Consider the following 15,661-nt stretch of genomic DNA (forward strand, 5'->3'; position numbering starts at 1 on the left):
GAGAATTTTACCACACATTCAAAGAACTAGCACTTATCCTTCTCAAACTATTCCAAAACAATCAAAGAGGAGGGAAGATTCCCAAATTCTTTCTACACGGCCAATATTATTCTAATTCCAAAACCAGGTAAAGATACAACGAAGAAAGAAAATTACAGGCCAATATTTTTGATGAGCATAGATGCTAAAATCCTCAACAAAGTATTAGGAAACTGGATCAAAGTTTAGTTGATCATACACTATGATCAAGTGGGATTTATTACAGGGATGCAAGGATGGTACAATATTCACAAATCAATAAATGTAATACATCACATAAACAAAATGAAGGACAAAAATCACATAATCATATCAACAGATGTTGAAAAAGCACTTAATAAAATCCATAATCCATTTATGATAAAAAACACTCAGCAAAGTGGGAGTAGAGAGAATATACCTCAACATAATAAAAGCCATATATGAGAAACCTGCAGCCAATATCATACTCAATGGCCAGAAATGAAAAGTGTTTCCCTTAAAATCAAGAACAAGATGAGGGTGCTTACCTTCATCATTCTTATCTAACATAGTACTGGAAGGTCTTGCCACAGCAATAAAACAAGAAGTAGAAATAGAAGTCATCCAAGTTGGAATGGAGGAAGTAAAATTGTCATTATTTGCAGACAACATGATAGTGTACATAGAAAACCCTATAGACTCCACCAAGAAAACTACTTTACCTAATAAGTGAATTGGGCAATTAGCAAGATACAAAGTCAATATTCAGAAATATATGGCATTTCTGTACACCAATAATGAACTGTCAGAAATATAAACTTTAAAAAATCCCATTTACCATAGCAACAAAAAAGTAAATAGGAATAAATTTAACCAAGGAGATAAAAGATCTGTACTTGGAAAACTAGAGAACACTGAAGAAAGAAATTGAGAAAGACACAAATAAATGGAAGAATATATTGTGTCCAGGGACTGGAAGAATTAACATCATAAATATTTCCATACTACACAAAGCAAGTTATAGATTCAATGCAATTCCTATTAAAATACCAATAACATATTCATATTTGGCAGATATAAAACAAATATTCAAAAAATTTATATGGAACCAAAAAAGCCCCTGAATAGCCTCAACAATCTTGATAAAGAAGAATAAAGTTGGAAAGATCACAATACTTGATATCAAACTATGCTACAAGGCAACTGTAATCAAATCAGTTTGGTACTAGCACAAGAACAGACAAATAGATCAATGGAACAGAATAGAGAGCCCAGAAATAAATCCATATCTCTATGGTCAATTAATATTTGACAAAAGGGGCATGAGCATACAATGGGGTAAAAGAATTGTTTTATAGATCTATAAAGGTAAAAACCATAATTTTTTAAAAAATTATATTTTCCTACTTCTTTTAAGTCAGAATACAGGCATATTACATAGACTCCACCAAATGATGGATTTATGAAAGGCATCCATGAGAAAAAAGAGTCAATATTCCAAGAAATTTAACCTGGAACTTGGGCCTATTGCCTTTATAATTTCCTGAAATTTCCAATAAGAAGGGGGAAAATTAAAGAGATTTTTTTTATGTAAAATAAAACAAAAAGAATGTCAAAACAATTTCATATTATAACCAGATCAATGTTCTAAATTGGATTATAATATAAAATCTTAAGTAAATAAACCAATTTTAGATTTTATAATTAAACTGGTAGTGTTTTAATTAAGAAAAATTATATTAATAAAAGAAAGCATGAGATATTTATACTTCTTTGTAAAGTATAAAACAGGATCAGTGGAATTTGTTTCCATAGACGAGGCATTGAAATGATTGATATTCTCTGATTCCGAGTAAAAAGAACAATTCAATTCATTTATATTTTTATTGATGTAAAGTTGTCATACAATGTTGTATTAGTTTAGCTAGATACATAGTGTATCAACATGTTATATACTGCAAAATTGTCACCATAATAAATCTAGTTTTTATCTGTCACCATACAGGGTTAATATATTATTATTGTCTATGTTTCTCATGTTGTACTTTATGAGTGCAGACCCCCAAAAAACCACAACTTATTTATGAAAAATTGTGTATTTATTGTTATATGATTAAACTTCAGTCACCTCCAAAGTACTTTCCATTTGATGCAATACACCTATCAGGACATTTTTTCTGCTGTTCAAAACAGTTTTTGAACTCATTGATTTTGATGTCTTTCAGTGCTTATATCATTTTTTGTTTCACCTCTTCCACATCTGCAAAAAGTTTCCCTTCAAGGACTTTTTTCACTTGAACAAAGCAAACGAACAAAAAGTTGCCTTGGGTGAGATTGGGTACATAGGGTAGATGGGGCACAGAAGTCATGCCATTTTTGGTCAAAACCTGCTAGCACTTAGCGCAGTATAGGCAGGTGTGCTCATAGATCATCCACCATGAAATGGGCCCAACTGAAGCCCAACACAGCCTCTCACAACAATGCCAGTTAGTACATTGATATAGATGGGTTTCTAGAACACTCACCTAGGTGGGGAAGCCAGTACTATCAGGGGCCTGTCTTCCAGAAGATAATTCAGGTCTTCTGAGGGAGATATCATCCCTCATATATGCCCAAGACATTTATTTCATATCTAGAAATTTGTACCTCTTGATATCTTTCGCCCATTTTGCTCACACACTCCAACCTCCCTCTTCCCCTCTGGAAACCACCAAAATGCTCTCTGTATCTTTGAATCTGGTTTTGTTCTGTTTTGTTTTGTTTTTCAGATTCCACATATAAATGAAATCATGCAGTTTCGGTCTCTCTGTGTGACTTATTTCACTTTGCATGATCCCTCCAAGTCCAGCCCTGCTGTCACGAATGATAAGAGTGCATTCTTATTTGTGACCGAGTAATGTTCTCTGTGTGTGTGTGTGTGTGTGTGTGTAGATATATATTTTTTCCATCTCTTTATCTATTCATGCATTGAAGGACACTGATTTTCCCCCTATTTTGGTTATTATAAATGATACTGCAATGAACATAGGGGTACATATCTATTTTCAGATTAGTATTTTTATTTTCTTTCATTAGACATCCAGAAGTGGAATTAATATATCATATGGCAGTTCTAGTTTTAATTTTTTGAGTAACCTCTGTGTTGTTATACCTAGTGGCTGCACCAACTTACATTTTAACCAACAGTGCTGAGGACTTACTTTTTTCCATATTCTCAACAAACCTTATTTTTACTTTTTCTTATTAAATTTATTGGAGATAAATTTATTAAATTTATATCTTTGGATTAATTTTTTGAGCTCTCTATTCTCTTCCAACGATCTATATGTCTGCTTTTATACCTACACCATACTGTTTGTTTACTACAGTTTTTTGAATAGTTTGAAATCAAGCAGCATGAAATATCTAAATTTGATCTTTCTTGTGATTGCTTTGGATTTGGAGTCTTTTGTGGATTTATATAAATTTTAGAATTAAACTGTTAATATATACAGTGTTTGAAAGAATACCAGGTATGTAAATATTTGCAATCATAACCATCATGAGTTTTTAAATTCTACCTTTTCAGTTGCAACATTTAGAACTGCTTCCTTAGCTTCAAACATTTTGCTCTATACAGAACATATTCACCATCCTTCTTTTTTTTAATAGGAAATTCACTAATCAGTTGAAAAATTCAGTAATAATTTAATCTTTACCAAAAGTGTAAAACACTATTCCTAGATATGCTCTTCATTCTTGAAAATACCAATTTTCCCCCTTTAAGGACTGAGAATGGGCAAAATGAATAACCAGCCTGATGAAAATTGTGCCCTGGACCTTAAAAACCTCAGCAATGTCAGAAAAAGTATGGAAGCATGACACCTGAAACTGCTATCTTAGAAGGCATCTCAAATATAGATTTGAAGCTATAGAAAAGCATAGTGAGTGTATAATATTCATTAGTCAAAAATATATGTCAGGTTCATCTAGTAAAACAAACACAAGAATAAAACATGTTCTAAAAGACAGTTCTAGAAAAGACTAACACAGGGTCAACATCTCCACTAGTGTTGTGAAAGCAGGGCTTTCAAGATGGAAAGTGTGTATGTTAGAACCGAACTACTGGTAACGTCACAAATTACATATAATGTGGGGGAAAATACTGTAACTAAAAACCTACATTTTACTTGTATAGATAAGTTCACAATTGGTCAAAAATTATTAGAGACCAAAAATAAAGAAGAAACTGAAAGGCAAGTGTGCAGTATCTCAGAAGCCAGAGCTTCCCTGGAGTGTCCTAAGTTTTAAGCAGGCACACAGGGAAAAGGAAAATCCATAATGCAGTTAACAGGAACTGGAGTGCCCATGTGATGCTAGAATGCTCAAAGTGCACCCATCTCACTTAAAGAGAGAACTAGTTGATAAAACAAACAAACGGAAAAGCCCTTCTTTTAAAACTACTTACAAAGACAATTCTTCCTTGAAGTGAAAGCCGGTGGATGAAATAATGCATCCTGAGCATTTGATACAAACGTGATCCCTTTCTAATGATTTTGCTTGTGGGATCTGAAGCCAATTTGTAAAACTAAATTACTTTCATACTGGAAATAGTGACAAGTACTTTTTGAAGTAATAGACTCTAATGTAAACTCTCCGAATTCCGGCCATTAATATCTATAAGATACAAGTTTGTATTTAATACAATGGCCAATTATATATGAATGGGCATTCAAACAATGCCGGTGAGGAGAAGAGTAAGGAAAGGATGGAAGAAAACTTAATTGAATGTGAATTTTAGATTTTAGAGGATACTTATTATCCATGTTTCTCAAATGTAATGTTTTCAAGTAAGACCAGAATTCAGATAAAATAGACAAACAAGTACAATATAAATTAAATATAGTGTTTCACAAATTACTTTAATATAATAAAAACAATCTGATATTTCATGCTGAATAAGTTTAAACTTATTTTAAAATACATTTTTTTAAAAGACAGTTGATGTCGCTAATCATCAGAGAAATGCAAATAAAACCAAAATGAAATACCATCTCACACCTGCCATAATGGTCATTATCAATAAATCAAAAAACAACAAGTGCTGGAGGGCATTTGGAGAAAGGGGAACCCTTTTGCACTGTTGATGGGAACACAGATTGGTGCAGCCACTGTGGATGGCAGTATGGAGATACCTGGAAACTTAAAAGTGGATCTTCCTTTTGATCCAGCAATCCCACTTCTGGGAATATATACAAAGGAACCCAAAACACTAATTTAAAAGAACATAAACACCCTTATGTACATTGCAGCATTATTTACAATCACCAAGATATGGAAGCAGCCCAAATGTCCATCAGTAGATGAGTGGATAAAACAACTATGGGACGTTTACATGAATGGCATTCTACTCAACCATAAAAAAGAAGATTTTTACTCTGTGTAACAATATGGATGGACGTAGAGAACATTATACTAGGTGAAATAAGCTAGTCAGAGAAAGACAAACGCCATGTAATTTCACTCATATGTGGAATCTAACAAACAAACTGGACTAACAATCAAAACAGAGGCAGACTCTTAGATGGAGAACCTATGACAGCTAGTTGTGGGGTGCAGTTTAGGAGGTGGAGGGATTAAGCAAAAAAGAAAAAGGACTCCTGGACATTGACAACAGTGTGGTGATTGCTGGGGGAAGGGGGTATAAGGTGACTAAATGGTAATGGAGAAGTAGAATAAAGATTATATTTTAAAAAATAAATAAAATGAAATATATATTTTTACTAAATAGTGGTTAAAACAAAAATCTTGACTATCCTTGCCACTAATATCAACTACAGAAGAACATGTTTGTTAGTTAACAGCTTTATAGTTTAGAATCCACCTAAGCTAAAACAACCAGTTTCCTGAAAGTTGAACATAAAACTGCAATAAATCATTTGGCTCATGCTACATTGGATTGAAGTTTATAGGCTAGTGGCAGAAATAGAAACAGAAATTAAGACTCTTGTAGTAAAATGTTTTACCCTTTTTCTTATCAAAAGCTAGCACTAAAATCATATTGGTGTATAAATCAGATATGAACAGGTAATGCAGCATTGGATAATTTTTGTAAAAGTCAGAATATAATACATTTTTGGTAGTAGAGAGTAAAACATTCTGTACAAGTGACAATCAACCTTTTTAGAAATGTCATAAGTAGATTAATATTTTTGATACATGTAAATGACCAATCCCTAATTGTCAATTCAATTTACTCATTCATTCATGAAAAGCTATTAATTTTAGAGTATGTTCAATAATTGTGCAAGACAGGGTACCCATGAAGAAAATAATATGTGCAATCATATGGAAGTTTCACAGTTGAGGATATGCAAATAGTTTTGTGAAGTTTTACAGGATTGGATGTGGAACATGGAGAGAAATGAAAGATAAGGGCAAATGAGATCCTGATCATAATGTATTCTGCATGTCATTTTGGTAGTTGGAAATTTATCCTGAATATGCTAAAATGAATTGAGAATTTTTAATTAAGAAAATGTCATGATTAAATTTTATTTCAGAAATATAGCTATTAGTGATATGGAATATAGGGAGAACAGAGGAACATGGATGTAAAAAAGCAAAACTTTTCCCCATGTAGATAATTTTAAGAAATGGAGATAAAATATTCAGAACCAACAAGAGGAAATAGGAAGCCTTTTGTAATAGAACCAATAGAGGAGGATCTAAACTCTGTTTTCTGCTGTTTCCAGAAATTATAGCTACTGTTCAAGTATAATGTAAATATAACTATTCATTGGTTTTAATTGCTGTATATGTGTTGAGTTCTATGTATCAATTCTAAGATCCTATAAATTATACTCAACCATGATTTTGGGCTGCTATTTAAGAAAAATAAATTTCTAGCTTAATTATTACATAGAGCTAAGTTGCATTGATTGTAGAAGGAATCTAATTTCACAGATAATAAAATGAGAAAAAATGTACACCTTAGAATTGATAAAATGTTTTAATTACATAATATTAGTTCAGATATCCTAAAAAAATTTTAGTTTTCATATAGTTGATTTGAAAAAACACACATATTTGGAATTAATAAAGGATGTTATAGGTTTGGGTAGATCCAAGGAATTTTCAGACCAAATGTTCAGGGCAGGCCCCCTAAGAATATGAGAGCTGTAGCATCCACAGGATGCAGAAGCAGAAATGGTCCTGCTAATTATTACCACCTCTGTTTGTGAAAGGCATTTAGATGTTTAATAATTTCTATTTCTCACTGAAAATGTTTGCTCTCTTATACTTCTTCTAATTTTGCTCAATAATTTTCAGGTTGAGATCATACACTTGTTTTCATGGGCCCCAGTGTATTACACAATGACTTTAGTCATCTCTCAGAAATGGCCTGTTGAATAAATTAACGACTTCTATTCCTGTGACTACTACCAGACCCTTGAGAAGACTCAGCAAGAACAGCTGTCTAATCATAAGGTTGACGTTTTCCTTCTAACATAAACCAGTGCCTCTTCCCTGTGTCTGTGGTGTGCTGGTTCATGGAACAGGTTATTGTCCTGACCTGGTCAAGCATATGAGGCATTTTTCCATACCTGGGAATGTACGAGTACTCTGGTCCAGTTTGCCCTGTCAAGCAGTGCAGACTATATCCATTGTGTCTTGCAGCCTCCCAAGACTTGCATTATACATATGTTTTCCTTAATAAACTGTCAATTGCCAGACTGGAATGTCCAGTTTCTATTTTGGTCTTTCTCAGCCTTCCACTTATGGAGGTAGATTTTCAGTCTGGGTGCTTTATTCTGTGTTCACTAACATAGCCATTTCAAATAATTTGTGGAATAAAGCAAAAGAGATTAGAAGTGTAAAATCTATATTATAAACCTCAAATTTCAATAACTGCTCTCAAGTTAGTATTTTTTATTTTTTCTTTATTTTTAAATTAATTACATTTTATTGATTATGCTATTACAATTGTCCTGATTTCCCCCCATTTCCTCCCTCCACCCATCATCCCCCTACTCAGACAATGCCTACAGCGTTGTTCATGTTCATAGATCATATGTATAAGTTCTTTGGCTACTACATATCCTATGCTTTACATCCCCATGGCTCTTCTGTAACTACCTAATTATACTTCTTAATACCCTTCTTCACCCATTCCCTGACACCCTCCTCCCGTCTGGCAACCATGACAACACTGTCTGTATGCATTATTCTATCTCTGTTCTTCTTCTTCGCTCAGTGTGTTTTTTAGATTCAATTGTTGATATATATATATATATATATATATATATATATATATATATTTTACTATTTCATTGTTCATAGTTTTGATCTTTCTCTTAAATAAGTCCCTTTAACATTTCATATAATAATGGCTTGGTGATGATGAACTCTTTATCTGCCCTTTGACTCTAAATGATAGCTTTGCTGGGTACAGCAATCTTGCTGTAGGTCCCTGCTTTTCATGACTTTGAATATTTTGTGCCAGCCCCTTCTAGCCCGCAAAGTTTCTTTTGATAAATCAGCTGACAGTCTTATTGGCACTCCACTGTAGGTAACTAACTTCTTTTCTCTTGCTGCTTTAAAGATTCTCTCTTTATCTTTAACCTTTGGCATTTTACTTACGATGTGTCTTGAAGTGGGCCTCTTTGCATCCGTCTTGTTTGGTACTCTTTCTGCTCCCTGGACTTGCATATCTATTTCCTTCACCAAATCAGGGAAGTTTACTTTCATTATTTCTTCAAATAGATTTCCAGTTTCTTGTTCTTTCTCTTCTCCTTCTGGCACCCCTACGATACAAATGTTGGAATTCTTGAAGTTGTCCCAGAGGCTGCTTAGACTATCCTCATATTTTTTTGTATTATTTTTCTTCTTATTGTTGTGATTGGTTGTTTTTTGCTTCCCTGTATTCCACATAATTGTTTTCATTCTTTTTTTAATTAATTAGTTTTTTTTTAATATATTAGCAATTGTGCCCTTACAGTTGTCCCTTTTTTTCTCCCCTTTATTTCCCACCTCCCTGAATCTCCCTCCCCCCAGCATTCCCCACCCACCTTAGTTCCTGCCTGTGTTACAGCCTCCCTAGGCTGGGCAGGTCCACTCAAGACTCAGGTAGATGGAAGAAGATGCATGGAGCCATGGGGATGCTTAACATGCCTTTATTCTGGAGAATCACACAGGCCACAAGCCTGTACCCAAGTCTGTACCCCGACTCCTTCCCTCATCCAAAGCTCCTACCCCTTAAGTACTAGCCCCAAACAAAGCAGACTGCAGGCCAGAAAGCAAAGTAACCTAGCATGAGCTGCACATGTGAGCCTGTTCAAGGCTATGGGGCAGTTTTTTCACACCCTGTCCCAAGGCTGTGAGACCCAGGCTCAAGGCTGTGAGAACACTGCTTTATCAGACTCCTTCAAGGTTGCCAGAAGCTACTCCCTCTAGTTACCCACACATCTGGATGAGGGAGCCAGACCACCTCCATTTACCCTACAATGTCCATGGGTCATACGTATAAGTTCTTTGGCTTCTCCATTTCCTATACTATTATTAACTCCCCCCCCCCTATTTTTTTGTACCTACTATTGATGCGTCTTATTCCTTGTATCTTTTCCCCCATTCTCTCCCCCCTCCTGATTTCCATTTCTATGATCGTGTACCTCTTCTAGTTGTTTGCTTAGTTTGCTTTTGTTTTTTAGGTTCAGTTGTTGATAGTTGAGTTTGTTGTCATTTTACTTTTCATAGTTTTGATCATCTTTTTCTTAGGTAAGTCCCTCTAATATTTCATATAACAAGGGTTTGGTGATGATGAACTCCTTTAACTTTATCTTATCTGGGAGGCACTTTATCTGCCCTTCTATTCTAAATGATAGCTTTCCTGGATAGAGACATCTTGGTTATAGGTTCTTGTCTTTCATGACTTTGAGTACCTCTTGCCAGCCGCATCTTGCTTGCTAGGTTTCTTTTATGAAATCAGCTGATAGTTTTATGGGCACTCCTTTGTAGGTAACTGTCTCCTTTTCTCTTGCTGCTCTTAAGATTCTCTCCTTATCTTTAATCTTGGGTATTGTAACTAGGATGTGCCTTGGTGTGTGCTTCCTTGGGTCCAAGTTCTTTGGGATTCTCTGAGCTTCCTGGATCTCTTAGAAGTCTATTTCTTTGGCTAGATTGGGGAAGTTTTCCTACATTATTTTTTTCAAAAATGTTTTCAATTTCTTGCTCTTTCTCTTCTCCTTCTGGCACTCCTATGATTCAGATGTTAGGATATTTAAAATTGTCCCAGAGGTTCCTAAGCGTCTCCTCATTTTTTTGGATTCTTGTTTCTTCATTCTGTTCTGGTTGAATGTTTATCACTTCTTTCTGCTCCCAATCATTGACCTGAGTCCCAATTTCATTCCCTTTATTGTTGGTTCCCTGTATATATTTCTTTGTTTCATTTTGCATACCTTTGCTTTTTCCTCCATTTTGCAACCATACTCAACCAATTGAGTGAACATCCAGATTACCAGTGTTTTGAACTGTGTATCTGATAGGTTGGCTATCTGTTCATCCCTTAGTTCTATTTTTGGAGCTTTGATTCGTTCTTTCATTTGGGTCATATTTCTTAGTCTCAGTGCACGTGTTACATTGGGAGGGGCGGATTGATTTGATTCTTGACTTCATCCACTCTAGTGTTGATTCCCTGTAAATTATTTTTTATTTCAATTAATGACTCATTCGTTTCTGACTGGATCATTTTTATACTGCTGAGGTCCTTACTAAGTTTCTTTTTTTTTTTTTTTAATTAATTTATTTACTTTTTAAATACATTTGTCTCTGCCTTCCCCCCCCTCTTTCCCTTGCCCCCTCCCACCTTCCCTCCCTCAGCTCTTCCCCTTTGGTTTTGTCCATGAGTCCTTGCTATATGTTCCTTGACTTTCCCCTTCCCTTCCCTTTCCCTGCCCCCCCTTCCCTCTTGTCTCTGTTGATTTCTTTTCCTTTCAGTGTTGCTGGTCATATTTGCCTTGCATCTTTGCATTGTTGGTTAGGTTCCGCTTATAGGTGAGATCATATGGTATTTGTCTTTCGCCCCCTGGCTTATTTCGCTTAGCATGATGCTATCCAGTTTCATCCATGCTGTTGCGAAGTTTAGTAGTTCTTTTTTTCTTTCTGCTGCGTAGTATTCCATTGTGTATATGTACCATCATTTTTTGATCCGATCATCTACTGATGGGCATTTAGGTTGCTTCCAACACTTGGCTATTGTAAATTGTGCTGCTATGAACATTGGGGTGCATAGGTTCTTTTGTATTGGCGTTTTGGTGTTCTCAGGGTATAGTCCCAGCAGGGGAATCGCTGGATCATAAGGCAGTTCCATTTTCAGCTTTCTGAGGAAATTCCACACTGCTTTCCATAGTGGCTGCACCAGTCTGCATTCCCACCAACAGTGGACTAGAGTTCCCTTTTCTCCACAGCCTCGCCAGCACCTGTTGTTTGTGGATCTGTTTATGATGGCCATTCTGACCGGTGTGAGGTGGTCCCTCATGGTGGTTTTGATCTGCATTTCTCTAATGGCTAGTGATGCAGAGCATCCTTTCAAATGCCTCTGGGCCCTCTGTATCTCCTCCTTAGAAAAGCGTCTGCCCAGGTCCTTTGCCCATTTTTTGATTGGATCGTTTGTCTTCTTGGAGTAAAGACGAGTGAGTTCTTTGTATATCTTGGAGATCAAACCTCTATCTGATGTATCATTAGCAAATATATTTTCCCAAATGGTTGGCTCCCTTTTCATTTTGCTGATGTTTTCTTTAGCCGTGCAGAAGCTTCTTATTTTGATGAGGTCCCACTTGTTTATTCTTTCCTTTATGTCCCTTGCTTTAGGAGACATATCAGTGAAAAAATTGCTGCGTGGGATATCTGAGAGTTTCCTGCCAATGTTCTCCTCTAGGACTTTGATGGTGTTGTGACTTATATTTAAGTCTTTTATCCATCTTGAGTTTATTTTAGTGTATGGTGTCAGCTGATGATCCAGTTTCAATTTTTTGCATGTAGCCATCCTGCTCTCCCAACACCATTTGTTGAAGAGGCTGTTATTGCTCCATTTTATGCTTCTGCCCCCTTTGTCAAATATTAGATGTCCATAGAGACCTGGGCTTATTTCTGGGTTTTCTATTCTGTTCCACTGGTCTATGGGTCTGTTCTTGTGCCAGTACCAGATTGTTTTGAGTATAGTGGCTTTGTAGTAGAGTTTGATGTCCGGTATTGTGATCCCTCCTACTTTGTGTTTCTTTCTCAAAATTGCTGCAGCTATTCGAGGTCGTTTATGGTTCCATATAAATTTTTGAAATGTCTGTTCTATTTCTGTGAAATACGTCATTGGTATCTTAATAGGGATTGCGTTGAATCTATAGATTGCTTTTGGTAGTATGGACATTTTAAGGATATTAATTCTTCCAATCCATGTGCACGGTATATGCTTCCATTTATTTGTGTCTTCCTTAATTTCTTTTTTCAATGTTGTATAGTTTTCTGCATACAGGTCTTTTGTGTCTTTGGTTAAATTTATCCCTAGGTACTTTATCTTTTTTCGTGCTATATCGAATGGTATATTTTTCCTGATTTCTTCTTCTTCTATTGCATTGCTGGTGTACAAAAACGCCTTTGATTTCTGAATGTTGACTTTGTATCCTGCTGTTTTGCCAAATTCACTTATTAGGTTGAGGAGTTTTTTGGTAGAGTCTACAGGGTTCTCTATGTACACTATCATGTCATCTGCAAACAATGATAGTTTTACTTCCTCCTTTCCTATTTGGATGCCTTTTATCTCTTTCTCTTGTCTGACCGCTGTGGCTAGGACTTCCAATACGATGTTGAAAAGAAGCGGTGAGAGCGGACATCCTTGTCGTGTTCCCGATCTTAGTGGGAAAGCTTTCAGTTTTTGCCCGTTGAGTATGATATTGGCTATAGGTTTTTCATATATGGCCTTTATTACGTTGAGGAATGCCCCATTGATTCCCATTTTGCTGAGTGTTTTGATCATAAATGGGTGCTGTACCTTGTCAAATGCTTTTTCTGCATCTATCGAGATGATCATGTGGTTTTTGTCTTTTCTTTGATTTATATGGTGTATCACGTTTACTGCTTTGCGTATATTGAACCATCCCTGCATCCCTGGGATGAATCCCACTTGATCGTGATGGATAATCTTTTGAATGTATTGCTGGATGCGGTTTGCCAATATTTTGTTGAGGATTTTAGCATCTATGTTCATCAGCGAAATTGGCCTGTAGTTTTCTTTCTTTGTAGGGTCTTTATCTGGTTTTGGGATCAGGGTGATGCTGGCCTCATAGAAGGAGTCTGGCAGTCTTCCCTCCTCTTGGATTTTTTGGAATAGTCTGAGAAGGACAGGGGTTAGCTCTTCCTTAAATGTTTTGTAAAATTCTCCTGGGAAACCGTCTGGCCCTGGGCTTTTGTGTGCTGGGAGTTTCTTGATGACTGCTTCAATTTCCCCAACTGTTATCGGTCTGTTCAAGCTTTCTGTTTCTTCCTCCTTCAGTGTTGGAAGATTATACTTTTCTAAAAATTTGTCCATTTCATCCAGATTTTCAAATTTCTTGGCATATAATTGTTCATAATAGTTTCTGATGATCATTTGTATTTCTGTGGTATCAGTTGTTATTTCTCCTCTTTCATTTCTGATATTATTAATTTGGGTCCTCTCCCTTTTTTTCTTGATGAGTCTGCTCAAAGGTTTGTCCACTTTATGAATCTTTTCAAAGAACCAGCTTCTGGATTGGTTGATCCTCTGAATTGTTCTTTTTGTCTCTATGTCATTCAGTTCTGCTCTAATCTTGACTATTTCCTTCCTTCTACTTGCTCTGGGATTTATTTGTTGTTGTTTCTCCAGTTCTTCAAGTTGTAGTGTTAGGTCTTTTATTTGAAATGTTTCTATCTTTTTAAGGTAAGCCTGTATTGCTATGAACTTCCCTCTCAGGACCGCCTTTGCTGTGTCCCATAGGTTTTGGACAGTTGTCTGTTCATTTTCATTTGTTTCCAGAAATTTTTTTATTTCTTCTCTTATCTCATTATTGACCCATTCATTGTTTAAAAGTGTACTGTTCAGTCTCCATGAGTTTCCAAGTTTTTGAAGTTTCTCTTTGAGTTTGATTTCGAGTTTCAAGGCCTTGTGGTCTGAGAAAAAGTTTGGTATTATTTCAATTTTCCTGAATTTGCTGAGGCTTGCTTTGTGTCCTATCATGTGGTCTATCTTTGAAAAACTGCCATGAGCATTTGAAAAGAATGTGTATTTTTCTTCTTTGGGATGTAAGATTCTATATATGTCAGTTAAGTCTCTTTGATTCAGTGTTTCATTCAGCGCCACGATATGTTTATTAATGTTTTGTTTGGAAGATCTGTCCATTTTGGACAGTGGGGTGTTGAAATCCCCTACTATCAGTGTGTTGCTATCTATATCTTTTTTGAAGTCATCCAACAATTTCCTTATAAACTTGGGGGCTCCTATATTGGGAGCATATAAGTTGACAATGTTGATGTCTTCTTGATAGATTCTTCCTTTAAGTATGATAAAGTGCCCCTCTGGGTCTCTCTTTATGGCCTTTGCTTTGAAATCGACTTTGTCTGATACAAGTATGGCAACGCCAGCCTTTTTCTCATGTCCATTTGCTTGGAATATTCTTTTCCATCCCTTTACTTTCAATCTGTGTAGGTCTTTTGCTCTGAGGTGGGTCTCTTGTAGGCAGCATATGTGTGGGTCATGTTTTCTTATCCATTCAGCTACCCTGTGTCTTTTGATTGGGGCATTTAGTCCATTCACATTGAGAGATATTACTGATAGAAACTTACTCATCTTTTCTCTTTGTACTTGTGTTCCTCTCTGTCTCATTCTTTTCCTTCATCTGCTTAAACCAGTCCCCTTAGCATATCTTGGAGTGCTGGTTTGGTAGAGATGTATTCTTTTAGCTTTCTTTTGTCTGGGAAACTCCGTATTTCTCCTTCTATTTTAATGGAGAGCCTAGCTGGGTAGAGCAGCCTTGGCTGTAGGCCCTTGCTTTTCATGGCTTGGAATATTTGTTGCCATTCCCTTCTGGCTTGGAGTGTTTCTGTTGAGAAGTCAGCTCCTAGGCGTATCGGGGCCCCCCTTGTATGTTACTTTCTCCTTCTCCCTTGCTGCCTTGAGGATTCTCTCTTTGTCTTTGACATTTGCCATTTTAATGATGATGTGTCTTGGAGTGGACCTCCTTGGGTCCTTCTTGAGTGGGGTCCTCTGTGCCTCCTGGATCCATGAGAGCCTTTCTCTCCTCAAATTAGGGAAATTTTCCATCATTACTTTTTCGAGGAGGTTCTCTATTCCTTGCTCCTCTTCTTCTCCTTCTGGTATCCCTATTATACGGATATTATTGCGTTTCAGGTTGTCCTGCATTTCCCTAAATGCTTCTTCATTCTTTTTGAGCCGTTTTTCCATTTCTTGCTCTTTCTGGGAGCTTTTTTCTACCTTATCCTCCATCTCACTGATTCGATCCTCAGCTTCATCCAGCCTGCTTTGGATTCCTTCTACTGTGTTCTTCAATTCAGAAATGGTATTCTTCATATCCTCTTGTGTCTTCTTGATAGTTTCTATGTCCTTTTCCAGGCTGATATAGTTTGCTGTAAGATCCTGATAGTTTCTCTGCAGTTT

The sequence above is a fragment of the Pteronotus mesoamericanus genome, unplaced genomic scaffold (assembly GCF_021234165.1).
Source record: "Pteronotus mesoamericanus isolate MK-2021 breed Mesoamerican mustached bat unplaced genomic scaffold, CSHL_Meso_final contig_1175, whole genome shotgun sequence".
NCBI classification, from domain to species: Eukaryota; Metazoa; Chordata; class Mammalia; order Chiroptera; family Mormoopidae; genus Pteronotus; species Pteronotus mesoamericanus.